The sequence below is a fragment of the Trichosurus vulpecula genome, chromosome 8 (assembly GCF_011100635.1).
Source record: "Trichosurus vulpecula isolate mTriVul1 chromosome 8, mTriVul1.pri, whole genome shotgun sequence".
Lineage (NCBI taxonomy): Eukaryota > Metazoa > Chordata > Mammalia > Diprotodontia > Phalangeridae > Trichosurus > Trichosurus vulpecula.
This window is the reverse complement of record NC_050580.1, coordinates 128,341,034-128,364,045: the sequence shown is the minus strand read 5'-3', so window position 1 is coordinate 128,364,045 and position 23,012 is coordinate 128,341,034. Positions and strand designations below refer to the sequence as shown.

General features: G+C 38.0%; 1 protein-coding gene across 2 annotated transcripts in view; it reads right to left on the bottom strand.

Annotated features, from left to right (window-relative positions):
* The window catches only part of SV2B (synaptic vesicle glycoprotein 2B), a 212,228-nt gene that overhangs the window by 156,912 nt on the left and 32,304 nt on the right, over window positions 1–23,012 (bottom strand). The window contains exon 3 of one of the 2 annotated variants that reach the window (XM_036734687.1): window positions 13,482–13,549. The exons of the other annotated variant lie outside the window; for it this stretch is intronic. The gene's annotated coding sequence lies outside the window, so the exon portion shown is untranslated. The remainder of the gene's footprint in view (window positions 1–13,481; window positions 13,550–23,012) is intronic. 2 annotated transcript variants of the gene reach the window in all.

Genomic DNA, 23,012 nt, shown 5'->3' with positions numbered 1-23,012 from the left:
GGTAGAAAGAGAACTAAAGTCTAATCTCAGCTCTTTCACTACCCACCTAATTGACTTTGGGATTAAATAATCTTGAAAGTCCTATCCAGCTCTAAAACCCTATGATTCCAAATTCTTTTAGCAAAAGCCTGACTTCTTCGAGGCAACAAAATTTTTATAAAGATCCTTCTGTTGCTCTCTAATCCAGTCCTAAAAATGACAAAAAAAGACCTAGCCCTCCTGCAAGTTGCCATGTTTTTGGGATCCACTCACATATTACCTTCTGAGCCCCAATTAGAATTTCAATCCACATCCATCAATTCACTCGAGATCTAAAGTCCAAAATCGCCTTGCTTCAGAAGCCTTTTTAGATTAAGTCCAGGTAACTTTGATCCTCAATAAGCCCAGACTTTACATGGAAAACAGAAAATGTACATGCACACAAAAAATATCTGAATAATTGTGGAGTCAGACATCAAGAAGCACAAAGTAATATACGACAATGCCCTCAATTCTAGCTTGCCTTCTGGCTCTCTCAGTCCCACACAACACACCATCTCCCATCTCCATTTCCTCTGTGCCTCTACCTCATAGCATTCCTTTCTTCCTTTAAGAGACAGCTGCAGTAGGTAGGTGGTGCAGTGCATGGAGTGCAGAGTCAGGAATACTCATCTTTCTAAGGTCAAATTCGACCTAAATATTCACTAGCACTGTGACCCTGGGCAAGTCACTTAACCCTATTTGCCTCTATTTTCTCATCTGTAAAAAGAGCTGGAGAAGGAAATATCGAACCACTCCAGATCTTTGCCAAGAGAACCCCAAATAGGGTCACAAAGTCAGACACAACTGAACAACAAGCACCATCTTACCTGATCTCCCAACTGTGAATGCTCTACCTCCCAACCTTCCTTGTATTTAACTATTTTAATTTATATGTATACTTGCCTCCCCCATTAGAATGGAAGCTCCTTGCAGATAGAAATGATTCATTCTTTGTGCTTAAATTCCCACTATCAAGCACAGGGCCTGGAATATCACAGTTTTTAATTAGTGTTCATCGATTGTTTGATCACATAAATGAATGATTTCTTAGTTGAAATTCTTCCTACCCGCATGAACAGAAACTACAGTATCTGGTGGACCTCAGGATAGTTTCTCTCTTGCATAAGGTCATGCTACCTGGCATCCCACTCAATCATTCTGCCCCATATTAACCTGTCCACAATATTCTTAGATGTAAATAGTGGGAGGGTGTGCGCTCTCTCTCTCTCTCTCTCTCTCTCTCTCTCTCTCTCTCTCTCTCTCCCTCCTTTCCTTAGACATCTGGGGTTACAGAGAATTTAAGTAAAACTTAATTCTTAGCATTGTGGAACTTACAGCCTAATAGAATGATTGGACAAAAACCCTATACCCACACATGATTACGTTTGATTTCATCAACATGGACACTGTCTCCTCTACTACAGATAGTAACTCTTCTATGACCTAGTAGAAGGTATGCTAGAGTTATTGTGATTAATTCATCACTTTACAACCACTCTCATTATGAGCTTCTACAATCTTAATTAGATTAGTTCACAGATGGACAACATGGAAACCATCAGCAGGCCTATGAAGTCCCACAGATAATGATACTTCTAGATATCTGTGATTCTTTAAGATACTGTAATTCTGTGATATGTGAGGTCTACTAACTATTCCTTATACATGACATTCCATCTCCCATCTCCATCCCTTTGCACAAACAGTCCCTCAAATCTGAATATCACTCCCTGTTCCCCTATGCCTTTTGAAATTCTCTTTCTCTTTCAAGGTACAGTTCAGGTTCTATCCCCTAAAAAAGCCTTTCTTCATCCCTCTGCCTCTGTAAGTTTTTTTAAATTTATTTTCATTTCTTTATATATACCTTGTATTTAATTTCCTGCATACATATTGTCATCCTCCCCTCCAGTAAAATATAAGCTCCTTGAGGGCAGGTACTATTTTGTTTTGGTCTTTGTATTCTTTTGTTTTGTACAAAGTAGTCACTTAATAAATATTTGTTGAGTTGAGATCACCCAGAGATTATTGAGAAGGAAATGATAATATGAGGACCAAGAAATTAGAAGCCTCAAAAGAACAAGATTCATATTATTTTTTCCAATACCTGGAAACAGCAACAAAACATGCAATAAATTCCTCGTAAGTACCTAAAACTTTGACAGATACAAAATTTAGTTGGCATGGTCCCTGCTTTCAAAAATACCAAGTGTGATGCTTAATATAACATATTAAATGTATTAAAGAGTTGCAAAACAAATTGTTATGAGGTCTAATGGACAAAGTTGTCATCAACTGGTTAGGATCAATGAAAATTTCCTGATGGAGATAGCACCGAATTAGACTTTGAAAAAGAAACAGGAATTCAAGTGAAGAGACAAAGGGAAAACATTGTAGGAATAGGGGAAGTGCCTTAACGCCTCCAGTTGGTAACAACCCACCTCCTCAGCCTTTATAAAACACTCATTTGTAATTATCTAATGCATTTTGATAATTCAGTGGATTGATGATCCCACCTATGTAGGGAAGTCCTTTTACTGATACAGATGGCAAATTTCCATGTCTTCTTATTCCAGGCAGTCCTACTCCCCTTTGAATGCATGTTTGGTGACTACCAGGTGTCTACCAGACTCCTATATAGAGCTAAAAGTCCCAGCAGATGAGAGAAGCCTTAGAGCAATACCTAACATGACCCTTAGATACTCTTCAGGTGGACCCTCTCTATTGGAAAATTTTGCTCACCTGGAAGTCTATACCTGCTTCCTGGCCATCCACCTTGGGGAGTTCCTCATTAACTACAACATGCACTGTGACTGTACCATAGCTTGACTCAATTCTTACCGTCCCATGCTCCCCTGACCAAATGCTTTTCAGCTTTGTGAAGAAATTGGTGTTGTACTCCACCATGTTATCCTCCAAGATATTTTCAAATGAACTAGAACTCTAAATAGCCTTTGCCTTTTGTTGACATATACTTCCACTTGACAAGAAGGTCAAGGTCTTTCAGGCCAAAATGATTTCTTAGCTCTTTTGTCCTCCTATTGCAATAACTATTTGAAATCAGTTAAGCTTCTCTAAGAAATGTTGATAATTAAAACCAATGTCTTTGCTTCTATCAATTTCTTTTTTTGAGTCAACAGCTTGTTTAAATAGGGCAGTATAACAACATTTGTGTCTTCACATCTTCATGCTTTTTTCTCACTTTATGTTGATTTTGACCTTTGCTCTAACTAGATGGTGGTATGACTACACATAAACAGCTGGTTTAGATATGGATCCCACCTTTTAAATACTATTTTGTGTCTTTAAGAGATATAGGCAATATTATATTTGTGGTATTTAATTATTATCACAACTAGTACATTCCACTTCTCTTCCTGAAGAAAATATTCATAATAGTCAGATGTGAGATTTCTGATTACTTTCTAAACCTTTGGCTGCTTCCATTTCTTAATTTTGAACATATGCACACATACACACCTATTTTACACCATCTTCCCCCAATGTACCGTTGTGCAGCACCTTTGTGCAACACCTATGTGTTGTAGTTACTGAGTATGAAGGTACATGTTGACTTGGGTTGGATGTCTTTCTCAAATTCTCCATGGGAATTTTCTACTTCTTCTTGTTCTGTGTTACAATTATCTTCATGGTTGTCTTTCTGCTCATATTCATAATAACTTCAAGGCAAGATGACTTTTGGGAGAGTGTGCTTCAGTTTGTGGGAGAAATGTTTTGAAGCTACCATTTACTATATCAACTTGGTAAAAGTCATTGTTAAGAGCTAATTGTATCTACTAGGATTGTTAATAGGATATGTACCAGTGGAGGTCCTCAAGCTATAGTTTTAAAAGGTTCACATCACAAGGCACAACCTAGAACCCTGAGAGCAGCAGCCACCCTCTAGGGTCAAAATTCATGAGTACAAATATATATCTGAAGAGTATCCCACAAAAGATACTACATAAGGATAAATGAAAGTCTGTCATTTACCATCATAAAATATAGGTATTCTATAAGGCACTTCCCTGATACACCAGTCTAATAATTCCATTTAAAAAATAAATGTGGTCAGCCTGGCATGAAATGTTCTTGAGAATGCCTTTTTTAAAATTGATTAGTTATGTCTGACTCTTTGTGACCGCTTTTGGTGTTTTGTTGGCAATGATGAGAGTGGTTTTCCATTTGCTCCTCCAGCTCATTTTACAGATAAGGAAACTAAGGCAAATAGGGTTAAGTGTCTTGCTCAGGGTCACACAGTTAGTATTGTGTGAGGTCACATTTGAACTCAAGTCTTCCCGACTCCAGGACCAGTACTCTATCCACTGCACCACCTAGCCTCATATGTTCTTACACCTCAGTGATTTGTTTTCTAAATGTTCAGAAAAAAATCCCTTTAATGATACTTCACAGATTTTCACCAGGACTAGGAGTTCAGCTCAAGGGTGTATACTTTGAAAAGTCTACCCTCTTCCTTTTTAAAAAAAATTGGACATTTACCCTTCTCCAGTTCTGAGGAAGTTCTTTAATTCTCCATATTCTTTCACAGATCACTAAAAATTAGTTTATAATCAGCTTATAATAAAAATTAGTTTATAATGCCTGTACTTTGAGCAACCTTGGAACCTAGTGCCTTGAACTCATTGAGGACAGCCACATGTTCTCAAACTCTCTCTGCAGTTATCTTGGATTTCAACCTCTTGTTTACCACAACCTGTTTACTTCGGTTTTCTTCTTTGCAGAGAAAACTGAACTGAAATAAGAGCTTAGTTCTACATTATTAGCCATAACCTAGCCATGCTTTGATCTTTCTCTTTTCCCCTGCAAAACTGAAAAAGCCCTTTTTTGTTGTCATTAGTATTCATTTCTCCACCTCCACTCATTCTGAGCTTGAGGGCTCCAAATATATTGTTGCAGAAGTGGAATTGACAGATATCAGATAAGAAAAACAAAGAAAAGGAAGAGTCAAAGCAGAGTCATGAAGGTAGTAATAAGTAATCTTAATAAATAAACTTAATAAGTATCTATCAAATTGAACTGAACTGAATCTCATTGAATGGGAGGGAAATGTATGAGAAAAGCTAGGATAATGTATTTGAAGATCAAGAGATTGAAGGTTAATATGTAGAAATAGAGGAGAGCCCAAAGGTGTAGGAGAGAAGCTAATAGAAATTCTTGATCTAGGAACAGGGAGAACACAACACTGACTAAAAGAACAATTTCAACCAGATCCAAAAATTGAAACTAATACCCTCCAAAAAGGACCTTGCTTTCCTCAACAAAGTAAACCAACAAGAATGGCCTGTTGGGAATTCATTAGTCCTCTGAATTCTATAATTTTGAGTTATAAAATTTAAGTTCATCTAATTTATCACACCTGGCCAAAACAGGACATACAGTTTACACCCAATAGTTAATAATGGTGAAGAGCTATGTGGATTTGATTTAAAAAAAAAAACAGAACAGGATTTGAATCTTCTAGATGAATAATTTCTCTCTACACAAAAGACCAAACGGTAGATATCTAAATTCATCCCTTATTGACTCTCAGATTTAATTTATAGCACTTTTTCTTTCCCCTTGGTTTCTTGCCAGAGTCACTGTAACTTCATTTCAAGGTATGCCCAAACTAGCCAAGGAGGGGTGATCTCATTCCATCCTATTTTTAGGAATGCTGTTTTGTATTCTATTATATATTGGGGCAGCTAGATGGAATGTAGATAGAGTGCTAGGTCTGAAGTCAGGAAGACCCATCTTCCTGAGTTCATATCTAGTCTCAGATAGTTACTAGCTGTGTGACCCTGGGCAAGTCACTTAACCCTGTTTGCCTTAGTTTCCTCATCTGTAAAATGAACTGGAGAAGGAAATGGCAAACCACTCCACTATCTTGGCCAAGAAAACCACAAATGAGATTATGAAGAGTCAGACATGACTTAAATAACTGAACAACAATATCATATATTGCTGTGTTGTTATATCCTATTTACATTATCAGGCTAAATGACTTGGATTAAAGGCAAGAGATGATCTGGATGTAATGCAAGGCTTAGGAAAACATTTATGTTTATAGGTCATTTATGGTTATACTACACACAAATTCAACATTGTAGGACATTCTTTAATGTAAACAGAGACAAAGGAGCTCTCTCTGAGAAGAAATGGAGATTATTCTTGGGCTTCTTCAGCCCTGCCACACTATAGAAATAAAACTACCAAAATCTTTTCATCTTCTGGGGTTACAAGGTACTATGAGGTTGGAGGACTGTTTATGGAGGAAGGGGAAGAGCTAATAACTTATCTATGTACTATTTGGAATTTTTTGTAAATGATAATTCTACATTATAGAGATTCCTCTGCAGATAATTAACATTTTCATGTAATTGTAATTATTTCTCCTTGTAGTAGCCATTTGTAGACTTCTACTGCATCAATAGGCCAGTGTATTCTGAAAATGGAATGGCAACACACACCCATTCCTGCCCTGCTAAGTTGCCTAGGAAACAAAAATAGTACTACCAACAAATCTGTCAACTAGGCTGAAATTATGAAGGAGTCATCAGTCCCAGACAGGAATTCCCCACTTCAAAGACAAGAATTAAATTCAACAAATATTTATTAGTCCCCAGACTATAAGCAGAGCACCATGCTATCCATTGTGGGAAGGGAGAAGGGGTATGGATTCTACAAAATCCAGTTAAGATGCAGTCCTTGCCCTTATGCAAGTCACAGTCTGGAAATGGACCTGTGAATTCAAAAGGTCATATTCTAGCAAAAGGTCCAACGTTTATATTATTCCAGCAATGTTGTAGATAAAGCACTGAACTGGTCAACAGTAGACATAGGCTCTGGTCCTAGTTCTGCCACAGATTTGGCAGGCCAGTCATTTAAACTTTTGGTGTCTCATTTTCCTCCTCTATAAAATAAGGAGGTTAGAGTAGATGATCTCTAAGATACCTGAATTTTCTACGAGCTTCACTGTGAATACTTCCACGTATTCATGCTCATTTCTAGAGAATTTCATTTATCACAATACAGTACCTTAGAAAAAAACATTAAATAAAATTTTTGAATCTTTACTCATGTTAAAATGTTAAAGGAATTAAGATAGCTCAATTAACTCCTATATCAATAGATTTAGAATCCAGGGTCTCCAGATGGATTAATAAACAATTCTGTATACCACACAGCCCAATAGAAACAAATCAAATTCCTTTTCTCTCTCTCTCTCTCTCTCTCTCTCTCTCTCTCTCTCTCTCTCTCTCTCTAACACACACACACACACACACACACACACACACACATACACACACACACTTAGACTTAGGACATCCCCCTACTTCCACCACCAACCTAATCATACTTACCTACAGACCCCTCTTTACATAACAGGCAACAAAACCCATGTGTGCAGAGATGTTAATTTCACACCAGTGTTCATCTCTAGGGTCTAGGAACAGGAAACGTCCTGTCCTTCACACAATAAATACTGCTCCTTTTCCCCCTTTTATAAACAGTAACAATTAAGGCAAGTTGCTATTGATGTGGTTATTGTCAGAAAAGCTGTTGGCAGTAGTCATTTCCACTCGGCATAGAAAAATTCGTTTAAATAAATTCCTTCCCATTATGTTTCCTCCCCTTTCCTCTTTCTCAAATCAAGACCCAACACAAATAATCATCCAAAGAACATCACACCCCTGAATTTCCGCCTCCTCTTTTCTGAGTGTTCGGTATCTATGTGGTGATTTTTTTTAAGCATAAGCTGTTTTTCTATTTCACATGGTTTAACATCAAATCATTTCTACTTCTTATTCATCAACTACTTATTACGTTCCTGACCAGCAAATCATTTTAAAGCCTTGAAAAGTTTAATGAACTAGAGCTTCCATTTGTAAAGTTCTTAAGTATTCAACTGCATTTCAGAGATTTGATCCTGTTACAATAAACCCACTGCACAAAGGGCAGTGTGTGTGTTTTATAGTGCCCCAAAAGTTTTAGTGAAGTTTTTTAAGATTAAAAAGCTTAAAATTTCACTAAGACTTTTGGGACAGCCTATATAGTATATATGTTTTATATAGAGAGTAATGTATATATGTTCTTCATATAGGTAGAGACATCTCTCTACATATATAAATAACATTCATACACTTTTTTCTATGTAAAATATAAATATATAGAAAAAATACAGATAGATAATTTCCTACCTAGCACAAGAGGGAGGTCTGGAATGTAATTTCATCAGTATAAGGAATTCCTGTGCAGCTGGGTGGCACAGTGGATAGAGTACCAGGCCTGGAGTCAGGAAGACTCATCTTCCTGAGTTCCAGTCTGGCCTTAGACACTAGCTATATAAGGCTGGGCAAGTCACTTAACCCTGTTTGCCTGTTTCCTCCTCTGTATAATGAGCTGGAGAAAGAAATGGCAAACAACTCCAATATCTTTGCCAAGAAAACCCCAAATGGGGTCACAAAGAATCAGACGAAATTGAAAATGACTATCCTCTATAAAACAAGAATGTCATCACTGTTTCCTCTCTAGAAAAATGCATTTTTTTAATCAGTTACTAGAAAAATAAATCAGTATACTGTATTGTTTATGCCAAGTCTAAACTATCTGAGGTTTTTTTTCCCCCACAAGAGAATATTTCTCAAGGTGTTTCAGGGAGCACAATGAAAAACACAAAAGCCTATTGTATTTCAGGATCATTCCAACTTCTCTGAACCAAATATTAAATTTATTCATGTTTTCATATAGACATTTCAAAGGAAAAAATAAAGACCACAGCAATGACTTATGCCACAAGAAAATTGTTTACTCTAATTACATGAGTATTATACTATATGTATGTCATAAAATAGTGGCTCTCCAGTTTTTCATCCTAATCCCCAACATGATCCATTTCTTCCTTTTTCATGAAGTAAGAAATTGTGTGGCAAGATTTTCATCTTACGTGGGGAAATGATAGGCAGCTAGGCAGCTAGACAGATAGTTGGATAGCCAGACAAATACAGATATATATATATATAATTACATATAGTTAATATATTATATATAAATAATCTGTTTCAGAAATTTGCAGATTCTGTCCTATGCTCTCTCTAAGATTAGGAGAGGAAAAATGACAATAGATGGCAGAGAAGGAAGAAGGCAACAATGAAGGATGAATTCAGAAGCTTTTCATATCACCTTAGAACTTTCTGGGACTGCACTTGTGAGATGCTGTCATGCAACATGAAACAATATAAAATTTTGAAAAATTCCCACATTGACCAAGCATTGGTCTGTTCCTCTTCAAAAGCAAGCTGGAGGAGAGAAGTAGAACCCAGCTACTATTTACTACATGGCAGTGTACAATTGACCTGTCTACATCAGAGCATAGTAAATCTAGAGCCAGAAGGGACACCAGAGATTGTCTAATCCAACATTTCATTTTACAGATAAAAGAAACTAAAATCCAGAGAAGTAAAATCAATTGAATTAATTAATACAGGTAGTATTTGTTGAGGCAATATTTAAACCCCAGTCTTCTGACTCTGATCCAAGACTCATACCATTAGGTGTCTTGCTTATGGTGGTGGAAGAGGAGGAGCTTATTAGCTTAGAAGCCTTGTGAGCAAGGGGACTCATTCTTTCTAGAATCAAGTGTTGGTTGGTTAGTCTTAAAATGATATTTCAAGTTAAATGGCTGCAATCGCCTGCTTTTCTGCCTTCAGGTGCACAATGAGCCAATTTTGGGCGAGTACATCTGCCTTAAGCAAAATATATTTGCTGTAAAGGACAGAAGAGAGGAGCCAAGAAAATAATGATACACAGCCTCATTGGAGCCATCTACAATCCATCTGTGAGGCAGTTCCTACCTTTCATCTCATCGATGACTGGCCATGGGCAGAGAGCCACTTACAGGGCATAGGCAAAGGAAAAGTCTAGAAGAAAACCAACCCCGGAGTCACCCCATCACACAGGATTGATTTTGTCCCAGCCAAGGGCATAGATGTCAAGTTATCTTTTGATGAATTTAGTGTATGCCTGTGATTTTCAGATAACAGATCATATTACAGTGGCCCTGCTCTATTAAGGGCAGCAGAGATATATAATACCAATCTACAAAACAGCAGTACAGTGCTTTACTCCCTAGATAAATGCATTCACTCACCCATCCCTACAAGCCAAGTCATGTGTGCATTCCCTTATGCGAAATAATCCATCCACAAACAAATCCGCATACACTATATATATGTTCACCAAGTGATCCATATATATGCAGCCCAGTCATGTACCATTTTACCATAAATCAACCCTCAGAAACCTCCCCCATCTGCTGGCGGAGCCCTCATACCCACAGTGCAAGCACCTTTTAAATCTTTTTAATCATAAAAATCTTGCTTTCCATCTAGATATTAAGAATGGAACTCAATTTGTTTTAAAGCCTGCCAGTAAAGGATGAGAGAGAGAGAGAGATCTACAAAATATCTGTAAGCCCCATCACAGTCAGAGCACACATTAAATTGCTCTCATAGTTCCATATGGGGCACAAAACCCATCCCCACTAGCTTGCTTTTTACCTTCCTGTGACTGTGCATCCCGGTAGGGCTGAGTAGTCCATGCCCTTCGGTTTTCCCCTTTCCAGCCCTACCTCCTCTCCGCTGTTTCATTCACCAGATGTAGAGATCAGTGTAAACAGCATTTATCTACTTAAGCCCCTAAATGAGAACAGAGGAGCATTGGCAAGTAATAGGAACCTAGAAGACTCCGCTGCCTCTCTCATCCCCTCACGCTCCGTATTTCCCCTCCCCAGCAGCTCAGAAGAAAGGACTTTGCTTTCTTTACCTGTAATGGGAAGTTATTTGCTGCTGAGCCGGCTCACCGCTTCCTTCAAGCCTAGCAGGCTCGGAGTCCCAGAGAAGAGGGACGGACGCGCTGCGCTGGAATCTCCTTTAACAATGATGCAGCCCCACCAGGCAGCGCATGTTAACGAGACACCAGAGGGGATCCCAGCTGAGGCAAGAGCGGACCATATGTCATACCTGCATCACAGCCCCCGCGGCCAGCAGCCCAGACGGGGAGAGCGAGGCAGAGCTCTGCAAGGCGCAGAAGGAGAGGGGGAGGAAAGCAAGACACAGACCCTGAGAACGCTTGGATAATTGAATCAAGATAATAGAATAACCACCGTTTTGCTTCTGCACGAAAAGCGAACACTGCAGCACATCTCGTGGTTTGTAAACGGAAGCAGATCCTGTTGCTGTTGCTGCTTTGATCACAACCCAAAGTGGAACTGAGGTCTTCCCTCACTGTTACATTTTGCAGCCCAATGTATTTAAAACTTTCCCCCCCCCTTAACTCTGCCCCAGGTGATACTGACCTTACATCACCTGCCACTCCCTCGTCGTCCAGGCTGGGGACCAACTCAATAATCACTAAGATCCCTTCTAGCTCTGAAATCTATTATCTGCCATCTCCTTCTCAACTCCTAAATCTGGTTTGGTTTATTTTGCTTTACTTTGCTTTGTTTTGTTTTGGGGGGGAAACAAAAGAGGAAAAGGAAATAATTTGCAGTGAGAAGATCCCAGTTCAGCTAAGTCCTGCTGGTAAATGGCCCAGACACTCAGGAACTGGAAGCAAGTCCCAAGTGAGAAGCCTGGAATACTCTGATTATCCAATCCCAAAGGCTCTTGGACAAACATCAGAAGCCCAGTTCCCCACTCAACTTTTATCAATGAGTTGACAGTTAAGCATCTGCAGAAGGCCAAGCTCTCTCCTAGGTACTTTTCCACAACCCCTCTACCTGCCTCATCCTGCCAGTGAATGATCATTGACAACACACTAGAACTCTGTAGAAGTGTGGAAGAGACCAAAATTCCTTCGTTTTGACCTCTTCTATAAGTAAAACAAACAACCTAGGCTTGGTCAGTGAACAAAACAGAAAACTCTCCCGAAAGAAAAGCTACATCCTTTCTGTCTAATGACATTGAATTTGAATTTAGCTATTTGGCAAACTTACCTGTTTGAAGCATTGCCAAGAGCCAGGAAACAACTGAAAAACCAAACAACTAGATTTCTGAAATTCTGTAAAACAAAGCTCATGTCCTTTATTCATAAGAGAGTTACACATTTACTCATAGCCTAATTACTCTTATATCAGACATAATTTTAACAAGCTTGGTTATCTGGTTTCCAACTTGACGGACAATTAGACACAAAAAATTAGAAGACAGGCATACTGATAGCAAGAAGTAATGTCTTATAGCCAATGAGACTCCTCCAAAAAAAACTGAGAATCATACAAAAAGGCATCCTAGTCTGAAATCATTTAATGTAGGAGCAATCATCTCTAAACAACTCAGTAGGCCCTGAAAGCATTTTATAATGATGATCTTGAGTCATTAATAAAATATTAAATTGCATTATTTATATTCTAAGAAAGCAGAAGAATATATGATTCACTTTAGGAAGATTTTCATTTAAAATGGTCCAAACTAAAAGAGAAGAGAAACCTGGGAAGACTTAGATGAACCAATGAAGGATGAAGTGAGCAAAACCAAGAGAACAGTTTATACAGCAACAAGAACAATGCAAAGAAGAACAGTGTTGAAAGACTTAAGAACTATGATCAGTGCAATAATCAACTATGACTTAAAGGACCAACTATAATACATGCTGCCCACCTCCTGACAGAGGGGTTACAGAATCAAGGTGCACAATAAAACATACACTTTGGGACATGGGAAACGTGTAGATTTGTTTTGCTTATTTACTATAAGGATTTTTTTTCTTTATTGTGAGGAGAGTTTGGGGTAAGGGAAGAGAAAAACTAGTGATAGAGTAGGAAGAAGAAGGAGGAAGAGGAGAAGGAGGAGATAATTAAAGCTTCCTTTTCTGTATTGGCTTCCTCTTTTAGATTGGAAGCGCTTTGAGGGCAAGGACTGTCTTTTTTGTATTTATATCCCACAGTGTTTGGCGTGGAGTAGGACCTTAATAAATGTTTATTGATTAAGTGTATTTTAGAGAGGTGCAAAATGAAATGCCATGTAGTAAGACCAAATAGTAAGGTTACTGAAAAGCAACTGGAAAATGAGTGCCATATTTTTGTGGCTTTTATTCAAGGAACAGAAATCGATATTACCATTGCTCATGTAAATGGAATGACAATCTACTCTCCTAAGGTCCCACTCATAATCCCTTTGGCTTCCTAGGACAAAGTTCCTTTCCCTGGTTCAAAATCCCAAATATGTGTTGCATCCCCCTAATAGAATGCAACTTTCTTGAGGGCAGAAATTTTATCATTTTTATTTATATCCCTAGCACTTAGCATATTGTCTGGTATATAGCAGGTGCTTCATAAATGCTTGTTGATTGAGTGGAGATGTAAAAGCATTAGGTTGTTAAATGTTTTATTGCAAAATTTCTTGAGAAAACAACATGGTATAGTGGAAAGATGGCTGCATTAGGAATCAGCATTCAAATCTTACCCTTGATACTTTATAGCCGGATGATGATGAGGCAGACCCTCCACATCTCTGAGTCACATTTTCCTCATCTGTAAAGTAATAGTAATAATAATAACTAGCATACTTGGTATTCCATCTTAAAGGGTTATTACGAAGTGCTAATGAGATGTTACTTGCAAAGTGCCATATAAAAATTTTAGCTAATATTATTAACACTCAATATTATAGACTAAACAAGATAAACAACACCTAGCCAATTATGGGCAAATCAGCTCGTCGCTGGCAAAGTTCATGAAGGAAATAGTTAACCCTATTTCTTTACAAGAATTTAGAGGTAGTTGGAAAGAAAGACGCTTCTGTATAGATAGTATGGTCTAGTGGCTATAATGCAGGATTGAAATCCATTTAAATCCAGGTATAGCTCCCGTTACTAGCTAACTTACTAATCCAAGACCAGATGTCTTAACAACTCTTTGTACCATTTGTAGAATGAGGGTTATGATTATAAGACTGGCAGGAGTAGAGCTTTAAATAGAGGATCCTATTAAAAGGTCTTTATGATTGGCAATGCCATAAAACGCAGTAAGGGTTAATAAAACAAGACAACGCTGCAGACTGCATACTGGAAGTTAAGCAGGTTGCTTTTAAAGTTTTATTTTTACTCTCTCACAATCTTTATAACTTGGACTTAGAAAGCTAGATTGTCCAAAGTTAGCCTCCTAATTGGTCTCTCTGTCTCCTGGCTCTCCCCTTTGTAATCCATCCTCCGTGGAGCCACCCAACTGACATTCCTAAAGTTCAGCTCTGACCATATCACTCCTGCTCAGGAAGTTCCCATATTATGTATGTAATTCAAATGTCCAAGGTTAACCCACAAGAAGAGTTGATGAAATATAGCCTCTCCTTTCATAGTGCAGAGAAAGGGTGCGGAATTTTTCATATGCCATGTCAAATATAAGTTAATATATTGGTTAGTTTTGCTGAGCTGATTTTTGTCCCTTTCATTTTCAGTATTTGTTACAAGGGGTGGTTAGATGAGTAGGAGATGGGGAGAAGCATATTCAGAAACGAATAAAATGAGGGAAAAAGGCATCAATAAAAGATCTTTTTTTAAAAGAAGCTTCAATAACTCCATATTTCATCTAAGATAAAATACAAACTGCTATGTTTAGCATTTAAAGTCCTTCACATTCTGGCTAAAACCTATCTTTCCAAATTAGTCTCACATTACTTCCTCTTACATCTTCCTCTTACATAACTGGCCTCCATGCGGTCCTGCGTACACAATATTCTCTCTCCCACCTCAGCCCCTTGGTGTTGGCTTTCCCTGACGCCTAAAATGCACTCCCTCATTCCCTACCTCTCTTCAAGGCTCATCTCCTATATGAAGTCTTTCCTCATTCTCCCTAGTTTTTTTAATGCCTTCTCACCACCAAAATTATTTTGCACATATTTTGCATGGGATTGCCTATGCACATGCTGAATTCACCCAGTGGAATGTAAGCTCCTGAGGTAAGGGACCGTTTCATTTTCAGCTTTGTAGTGTTTAATATTGAATGAACGAATAAAAACTAAACCCTTTAAAGTAGACTGGTAAATTTGGTATTTTCCTTGGAGGTTGAGGTACTTTCTGAAAAGTGTCTAGAGCTTTTCAGAGAAACAAGATTGTCCCACAAATAGAACTTGTCACAAATAAACAAAATACCTGAGTTCAGTTCATTTTTCAATCCACAAAAGCAACATATATACTAGCTATACCTAATCCTTCCACTTATCCATTTTCCCATATGTGTATGTCTTAATCTAAATGAAGGAGAGACTTTTACCAGTCTACAGGAAATCTTCGAAGATTTACAACATAAAATCGTTATGCCAACATTACACTAAAGAGAACTACCTCCAGAGAAACAAGTCCCTGGGTACTGTGTAAACTGTAGATTCTCCACTCCTAGAGCCATATCTAGCATAGAGTTAGCACGAATTTTGCCCAAGTGTACCACTATAGTGGGAGGGTGGGAAGAGGGGAAATCCTCCCTGATCTGCTTTATCTCTGAACCAGCCTTCTGTTCTCCACTGTCTATTACAGTGGAAGTGGAACCACACACACTTCCACCCAGGTTCTCAGCCTGCTGGCTTTGAACTATGTTCCCCTCCAGTTTCCATGGGACCATGGATCAGAACACTCCCCCTCCTGGGGGACAACACTTCTGACCCAACAATCCCTGGTGCTTTGCTCCTCACCTCCACCTCTGCCTCTTAGCTAGGGTTCTTGGAGCTAGGTTCATTCCTCTTCTCCACTTTTCAAAAGTCTTTGTCCTTTTCCTGATTAAAGAATATCCCTGAGGTCTCAACATAGTCTAGAGGTTATCACATAATTTCAAGGGTGGAAGGGACCCCTGAGATCATCAAGTCCAAGCAGTGCTTAAATAATATTCTCTTCTCTAAGATATCTGACAAGTGGTCATCCAGCATTTGCCTGAAAAGTTTCAGAGAGGGGGAGCCCACTAATGATCATCATCCTCATCTTCACCATCACATGTACATAGTGCTTAAAGACTTGCGAAGTACCTAATATATATCATTTGATCTTCATAATAGCGTTGTATACCTCCTAAGGCATCCATTCAATAATAGGCTAAATAACTGTTGGAAAGTCGAATCTTTATCTGAAGCCCAAGTCTGCCTCTCTGTAACTCTTATTCCTGCCCTGTGTGAACAAGCAGAATGTCACACTCCTTTTCCATGTAACAGCCTTTCAAATACTTGAAGACCTATTATTTTGACTTGGCCACTTACTGTGTGAAACTGAACAAGTCACTTCATTTCTGAATGAATGATAAATGATTTATTTGGAGCTTACTATGTTACCTTCCCTACGCTTACTTTGTCAGGTACCTCATTAAATGTTAGATAATGCAAATAAGAAAGTCAGTCCCTTCTGTCAGGGAGCTTACACTTTAATAAGGGAAGAAAATACATATAATGGAGTGATGGCCAGGAAGAAATATTTTGGGCTGGGAAGACACAAGGATGGTGAATGGAGGTATAAGGCAATTAGTTGATAGGACCTTTCAAGGAATGGAAGTATTAATACAATTTTTGTTCCCTAAGATAGAAAGGGATTTGGGAAGAAGGCTCCAAGAGTCAGGGTACAAGGCATGTAGCATGGCTTGAAGATGACCAAAGACCAGAAATGGAGATTGTAGGTCTGGATCAAGCTAGTTATAGATAATTCTCACCAATCAGAACACAGGGAGTCAGAGTGAGTTCTAGAGATCCAAGCTAGAGACTAGATGCTTGGCTTGAGGATGACCAGAAAGTAGCAGCTATCTGAGACTCAATTTCCGCATCTGTAAAATAAGGCAGAAACAGCAGAAACAGCACTGAATTTGGAGCCTGCTGACTTGGATTCAAATCCAGCTCTGCCAGTAAATAGTTGTGTGACCTTGGGGGAAGGAAATAAGTGTTTACATTGTACCTACTATGTGCTAGGCATTGTGATAGGTGCTTTTTTTTAACAAATATTTTATTTGATTCTCACAACAATCCTGTGAGTAAAGTGCTATTATCATCTCCATCTTATAGTTGAAGAAACTGAGGCAAACAGAGATTAAGGGACTTGTCCAGCGTCAGACATCTAGTAAGCTTCTGAGGCCGGATTTGAACTTTGGTCTTCCCAATCTAGGCCCCGTGATCTATCCACTTTGTGGATACCAATTTAGGTGAGTACCCACACATACATATACTCACACCCTCAACCCAGTTCCATCTGTAACTCAATCAATTGACTTGCTAGAGGGGAAAATATTCCTAGCTAAAGCTCTGCCCACTCCTGCGTAATGATTAGCTTCAGTTTGAGCCAAGCAGGGAAACACAGGCAAGATGTCTGTGGGAAAGAGAGAGAGCAGTTTTCCCCCCTCTATAACACTGTATGAGATACCTACCACCTCCTTTTTCAGCTTTAATGACAGCTTTAATCACCCGTGAACAAAAGAGGTCATTCAGAATGAATATACCCAGTTGTAACATGTCCCTAGGGCTTTGTTGCTTCTAGAATTTTTCATTGGAAATAAGAGAGGGAGATGAGTGGAATGGGGGAAAAGCAGAAAGTTTATAAAAGGGAGTCTTGACTTCCAAAGCCCAGATGGCAGAGTGAAGAAGGAACCCTCTGAAGCCCTCCCAAATTTCCCTCCAAACAACTAGAAAGTCACCTCAGAATTGACCTAAGAGCAGGGAAGCAGCTTACCAGCCTAGCAGGAAAGGTCTGTCTCACTGGTATGGAAGGGGAGTGACATCTAAGAACAGCAGCAGCAGCAGCCAGCCAGCCTCACAGCAGGGGGCCTGCAGCAAGGCTCCAAGCCTGGGGCAATCCACCAGCAAAGCCCTGCCCTCCTACAAACCATTAGCACCCTAGGTAAGTGAGTAGTCTGTGCAGTACAGCCAGGCTCCACACCCCAGCACAAGCCAGCAGTGTGGCCTTGACTCCACTGCTGACAGGTAATGAAGCCCCACCCTGGGGATGGCCAACAATGAGACCCCAACTCTGGGGACTACCAGCAGAGGCCTTGTTTCCATGGCAACTTGGCAGCAGGGTCCCTGAGGCAAATCAGCAACAAGATTTCTCCTCCAGGGACAGCCACTAGAAAGACTCTGTTACAATAGCAACCCAGCAGAAAGGTTCCACCCCTGGGGCAGGCCAGCAGCTAAACCCCACACCCAGGGGAGGCCAACAGGAAGGCCACACCCCCCAGTACTAGCCAAAAGGGTAGGCTACCCTCCAGTGAAAACAAACAGCTAAGCCCTGAAGTCCAGTGAAAGCCAGCAGTAAGACCTTGAGCCCCAGCACAAAAAAACTTAGGACAGTGTAGCACCAGAGCTCAACTCTCACATAAAAACACTAAGTCACAAAAAAAAAAAGGCAGAAAAAATGAGCAAAAAACAAAAGACAAGAACTTGACTATAAAAGTTACTATGGTGACAGAGAGGACGGAGGCATAAACTTAGAAGAGAACAACAGTGCCAAAATGGCTAGATGTGAAGCCTCAAAGAAAAATGTAATTTGGCCTCAGGTCCAAAAAGCATTCCTAGAAGTGCTTGAAAAGGATTTTTAAAGGCATATTAGAGAAGTAGAAGAAAAATCAGAAAAAGAAATTAGAGTAAGGCAAGAGAATCACGAAAAAGTAGCCAATAGTATGGGAAAGGATATACAAAAATTTACCAAGGAAAATATTTCCCTAAAAAATAGAATTGGCCAAATGGAAAAGGAAGTACAAAAGCTCACCAAAGAAAATATTCCTTAAAAATTAAAATTGAGCAATTGGAAGATAATGACTTTATGAGACATCAAGATACAGTTAAACTAAATCAAAAAAGTAAAAAAAAATAGAGGAAAATGTGAAATTTCTCATTGGAAAAACAACTGTCCTAGAAAATAGATCCAGGAGAGATAATATAAGAATTATTGTCATAAGAAAGTCATGATTTAAAAAAAGCCTGGACAATATCTTTCAAAAATTATCAAAGAAAACTGCCCTGATATATTAGAACCAGAAGGCAAAATTGAAATTGAAAGAATCCACTGATCACTGCCTGAAAGAGATCTCAGAATGAAAACTCCAAGCAACATCATAGCCAAATTCCAGAGCTCACAGATCAAGGAGAAAGTACTGCAAGTAGCCAAAAAGAAACAATTCAAATATCATGGAGCGACAGTCAGGATTACACAGGATTTGGCAGCTTCCACATTAAAGAACTGGAGGGATTGGAATATAATATACTGGAAGGCAAAGGAATTAGGATGACAACCAAGAATCACCTACTGAGCAAAATTGAATATAATCTTTGGATATTTAATAAAATAGAAGACTTTCAAGCAGACCAGAGCTGAATTTTTAAAAATTGACCTCCAAAAACAAGGCTCAAGGGAAACATGAAAGAAAGAAAGAAAGAAAGAAAGAAAGAAAGAAAGAAAGAAAGAAAGAAAGAACGGAAGGAAGCAAGGAAGGCAGCAAGCAAGGAAGGAAGGAAGGAAGGACGGAAGAGAAAACATAAATTCAATACGGTTAAACTCTTTATATTTCTATATGGCAAGATAATATTTGTAACTCTTTAGAACTTTATTACATTAAGAGCAATTAGAAGGAGTATGTGTAGACAGAGGGTGTAGATATAAGGTGACTTTGATGGGATGATACCCAAAAACATAAAAATAAAGGGATGAGAAAGAAAATTGCTCTGGAAGGAGAGAGAGATTGAATGGGATAAATTATCCTACATAAAAGAGGCATGACTCAAAGAGGGAATAACAGTTGGATATAGAAATCTCTCTTACCCTATAAGGGAGTTAAAAGAGACAGGGATAATAGAAGGGGTAGAGAGGACTGATAAAATGGAGGGTAGATTGGGATAGGTGGTGGTCAGAAGTAAAACACTGTGAAGAAGGAAAAGGGTGAGGTAAGAAGGGGGATAAACAAGGTGAACATAGCATGGAGGGAAATATACTGTTATCATAATTATAAATGTGAATGGGATTAACTCACACATTAAACAGAAGGGGATATCAAAATGGATTAAAAACTAGAATCCTACAATATGTTGTTTACAAGAAACACATCTAAAGCAGAGAGATATACACAGGGTAAAGATAAGAGGTGGTGTAGAATTAATTATGCTGAAGCTGAAGCAAAAAAAAAGCAGGGGAATCAATCATGATCTAAGACAAAGCAAAAGCAAAAATAGATCTAATTAAAAGAGTTAAGAAAGGAAACCATATCTTGCTGAAAGCTACCATAGACCAGGGCTTCTTAAACTTTTTCCACTCACGACCCCTTTTCACCCAAGAAACTTTTATGCAACCATGTGTATATAGGTATATAAAATAGGTACACAAATCAAACATTTGCCAATAATAAGTCATAACAAAATTTATTTTAAAACAATTCCTTGGTATATATATAATTTTATCATTTATTAAAAATGAAAGCAAATTTGCATACTAATGAGATGGATATACTTGTTTATTTTTACATAAAGAATTAAATCTTGGTGGAATATTTGATACTGCAGGATATAAAGCATCTTCAACATTTTTCTGAGTTGATCAATATTTTGATTTTATAATCATCAATGCTGAGAATGTCACTTTACATAGTACAAAATGGCAGAAGTATGGTTAGGGCCATTTCAGAAATTGTTGGAAATTCCATCCTAATCTCAAGACAAAATTCATTTAATGATTTCGTACATACAGTAAAAACACCACAATTCATAATATACAATAGTCTCGAATCTGGGCCAAGGTGTTTATGAAAGTGTACATTAGCATTATGTGGCACGATGGCATATATAGAGCAAAGTGTGCCTGTTATATGTTTAGAACCAAGACTGCAATAAAGTTTCATGATGCAACACAGGCAAGCACTACCAGAAACACCTTGGATTCATTATACATTTAATTTTTAATTAATTTTTGATCATTGTGCTTTCAGAAACTGTTGCCAAATTTTCATGGCCTCCACATCCAGTTATGTCACCCCATATCAGGTCATGACTCACAGTTGAAGAAGTGCTGCATAGAAAATGAAGTCATATCAATACAAAATATATGTAGATAATAAAACTATACTAGGGGGAACCTCAACTTCCCCCTCTCAGAACTAGGTTAATCTAACCAAAAATATACAAGAAAGAAATAAAGGAGGTGAATAAAATTGTGGAAAAGTGAGATATGATAGATCTCTGGAGAAAACTGAGTAGGAATAGAAAGGAATATACCTTTTTCTCAGCAGTACATGAGACCTACACAAAAACTGACCATATATTAGGACATAAAAACCTCACAACCAAATGCAGAAAAGCAGAAATAGTAAATGCATCCTTTTCAGATCATAATGCAATAAAAATTACATTCAATAATGGACAATGGAAAGAGAGATTAAAAATTAATTGGAAATGAAATAATCTAATCCTAAAAAATAAGTGGATCAAAGAACAAATCATAGAAACAACTGATAATTTCATTAAAGAAAATGACAATGAGACAATGCACCAAATGTACAGGATGCAGTCAAAGAGGTACTTAGGGGAAAATTTATATCTCTAATTGCTTACAGCAATAAAATAGAGAAAAAGCAAATCAATGAATTGGCCATGCAACTTAAAAAAAAAAAACTAGAAAAAGAACAAATTAAAAATCCCCAATTAAACACCAAATTAGAAATCCTAAAAATCAAAGGAGAGTTTAATAAAATTGAAAATAAGAAAACCATTGAACTAATAAATAAAACTAGAAGCTGGTTTAAAATAGATAAATGATTAGTTAATTTGATTTTATAAAGATGAAAACCAAATTGCTAGTATCAAAAATGAAAGGGGTGAATTCACCACCAATGAAGAGGAAATTAAGACAATTGTTAGGAGCCATTTTGCCCAATAAATATTTGTCAATAAATATGGCAATCTAAATGAAATGGATGAATATCTACAAAAATATAAATCATCCAGCTTAACAGAAGAAATAAAATATGTAAATAACCCAATCTTAGGAAAAGATATTGAATAAGCCATCAATGAACTTCCTAAGAAAAAAAACCCAGGATCAGATGGATTCACAAGTGAATACTACCAAACATTTAAAGAACAATTAATCCCAATACTATATAAACTTTTTGGGAAAATAGGCAAAGAAGGAGTCCTACCAAATTCTTTTTATGACACAAATATGTGCTGATACCTAAACCAGGAAAAGCCAAAACAGAGAAAGAAAATTATAGACCAATTTCCCTAATGAATATTGATGCAAAAATGTAAAATAAAATACTAGCTAAAAGATTACAGCAATGTATCACAAGGAATATACCCTATGACCAGGTGGGATTTATACCAGGCTGGTTCATGACTGGACATATATAATATAATTTGTGCTAATCTATTTCACTGATTCACCACTCTATTTCTTATCAGTACTCCCATGAAGGGCTGGTGCAATATTAGGAAAACCATCAGCATAACTGACTACATCAATAACAAAACCAACAGAAATCATATGATTATCTTAATAGATACCCAAAAAAGCCTTTGACAAAATACAACACCCATTCCTATTAAAAACACTAGAGAACATGGGAATAAATGGAGCTTACCTTAAAATGATAAGTAATATTTATCTAAAACCATCAGCAAACATTATCTGTAATGGGGTGCAGTGGCAATTTGGATTTGAAGATCTTTCCCACCCATTAATGGGCCATGTGACCTACTTACATCACAGGAAGCCTAAGTCACATGTAGCGGGAAGAGCTTCCTGACAGGGAAAGGAAGTTATGTCACAGAAAATGCTAAGAGAGAGAGAGAGAAAGAGAGAGAGAGAGAGAGAGAGAGAGTAGTTATGGCTGCCAATTGCCGCCATCATGATAGGTAGAGATGAACAGGCTGACTTAGCTGTACTGTGAGTTTGTTTTTGGGAAGACCCCAAGCAGGGGGTCAGAGAGGTTTTGGGATGGCGAGGCTCCATGTTGTGATATTACGTATTGAATATTTTACTGCTTTGATAGA